Source organism: Eriocheir sinensis, chromosome 29 (assembly GCF_024679095.1).
Source record: "Eriocheir sinensis breed Jianghai 21 chromosome 29, ASM2467909v1, whole genome shotgun sequence".
NCBI classification, from domain to species: domain Eukaryota; kingdom Metazoa; phylum Arthropoda; class Malacostraca; order Decapoda; family Varunidae; genus Eriocheir; species Eriocheir sinensis.
This window is the reverse complement of record NC_066537.1, coordinates 5,616,822-5,619,064: the sequence shown is the minus strand read 5'-3', so window position 1 is coordinate 5,619,064 and position 2,243 is coordinate 5,616,822.

Genomic DNA, 2,243 nt, shown 5'->3' with positions numbered 1-2,243 from the left:
CTTCACCTCACACATTCGAAAAGACTCATGGAAGTTGCTGGGATTTTCATGGACTGTCTTGTGATCCTAGTGATAGCTTTACACGACTTCTCCTCCTTGAACGGAAAAAGTCACCCATGAAAAGCCATATAGTCCTCTCTGTGGCCTTGGGAAATAGTAATATAGGGAGCTCGATAAGTTTAGTAATATGGACCTACGTGTGGTATGTTCTTTGCCCCTAAGGAAAGTACCATTCATATAAAGGTTAGCACTCTATATCAACTCGGCCTCAGACTCTGTAGTTAACCCGGTAGCAGCGGGGATCATGTTTCTTAATGGTCCCTCCAAGCAAGAAAAATGAGAAAAAAATCACCCCTCACACAAAACATTTCATAATATATATCAAAGCATTTGTGATCAGATTATGTATCATCTATTTTTTGGGGTTTATATCATGGCACAAATTTGGCCCGTCGCTGCTACATGGTAAAGCTGCAAATTTGGCCCATCGCTGCTTCACGGTAAAGCCACAAATTTGGCCCATCGCTGCTTCACGGTAAAGCCACAAATTTGGCCCATCGCTGCTTCACAGTAAAGCCACAAATTTGGCCCATCGCTGCTACACGGTACAGCCACAAATTTGGCCCATCACTGCTACACGGTAAAGCCACAAATTTGGGCCGTCGCTGCTACACGGTAAAGCCACAAATTTGGCCCGTCGCTGCTACCGGGTTAAGAAGTGGGCATTGACTTTGGTGCATTGTTGCATTGTTTCAGTAAAGCCACAAATTTGGTTAATCGCTGCTTCACAGTAAAGCCACAAATTTGGCCCATCGCTGCTTCACAGTAAAGCCACAATTTGGCCCATCGCTGCTTCACGGTAAAGCCACAAATTGTGATCGCTGCTTCACGGTAAAGCCAATTTCATTTCGCTGCTACACAGTAAAGCCAGATTTTGGATATTCTGTCTACACGGTAAAGCCACAAATTTGGCCCATCGCTGCTTCAGTAAAGCCACAAATTTGGTACCATACGCTGTTACACGGTAAAGCCACAAATTTGGCCTCGCTGCTACACGGTAAAGCCACAAATTTGGCCCATCGCTGCTACAGGTAAAGCCACAAATTTGGCCCGTCATTTCTGCTACAATTTACCAGATTTTGGATATTCTGGATAAATTTCTCGGTAACTGATTCCTCTTTTGCCCCCTGTTTAGAGTGATGTGAGCCATAGTTCGTAAGCCATTTTTGCCAATTTTGAGTGAATCTGTATTTAGTTCAGTTTACCCTAAGCCTCAGTTTCATGGATTTTTGGATATTCCGGATAAATTTCTGGATAACTGATTCCCGCATAGAATTCTGAGCAACTGAAACTCCACCCTGCAACAGGCTTTCATTTTCTCATACTCCAATTTACCAGATTTTGGATATTCTGGATAAATTTCTCGGTAACTGATTCCTCTTTTTGCCCCCTGTTTAGAATTTGGATTTCCTGCATAGAATTCTGAGCAACCCAACTCCACTTTACAATACGCTTTCATTTTCTCATATTCCAGTTTACCAGATTTTGGATATTCCGGATAAATTTCTTGGTGATTGATTCCACTTTACATTTAGCCCCCTGTTTAGAATTTGGATTTCCTGCATAGAATTCTGAGCAACCCAAACTCCACTTTACAATAGGCTTTCATTTTCTCATATTCCAATTTACCAGATTTTGGATATTCCGGATAAATTTCTTGGTAACTGATTCCACTTTACATTTAGCCCCCTGTTTAGAATTTGGATTTCCTGCATAGAATTCTGAGCAACCCAAACTCCACTTTACAATACGCTTTCATTTTCTCAGACTCCACTTTACCAGATTTTGGATATTCCGGATAAATTTCTTGGTAACTGATTCCACTTTTTGTTAAGCCCCCTGTTTAGAATTTGGATTTCCTGCATAGAATTCTGAGCAACCCAACTCCACTTTACAATAGGCTTTTGTATCCTCAAGCTCCAATTTACCAGATTTTGTACTTTTCAATTCAGATTCTGGGCAATTAAAATTCTACCAGGCTTTCACATTCCGAATACTGCCGGTCATTTCCTGGGATATCAATATTTCCTCAGCTCTTTTTCCACCCTAGCAAGAGACGTGTACAAACCTTTGGGCCGAGGGGAGTGAGGCCTCATAGAGCTCCCCGCAGAGGGCCTTGATCTGAATCCATGTACCTTATGTCAGAGAGTAATCATATCTGTACAGAAGGTTAGGATGTTTTG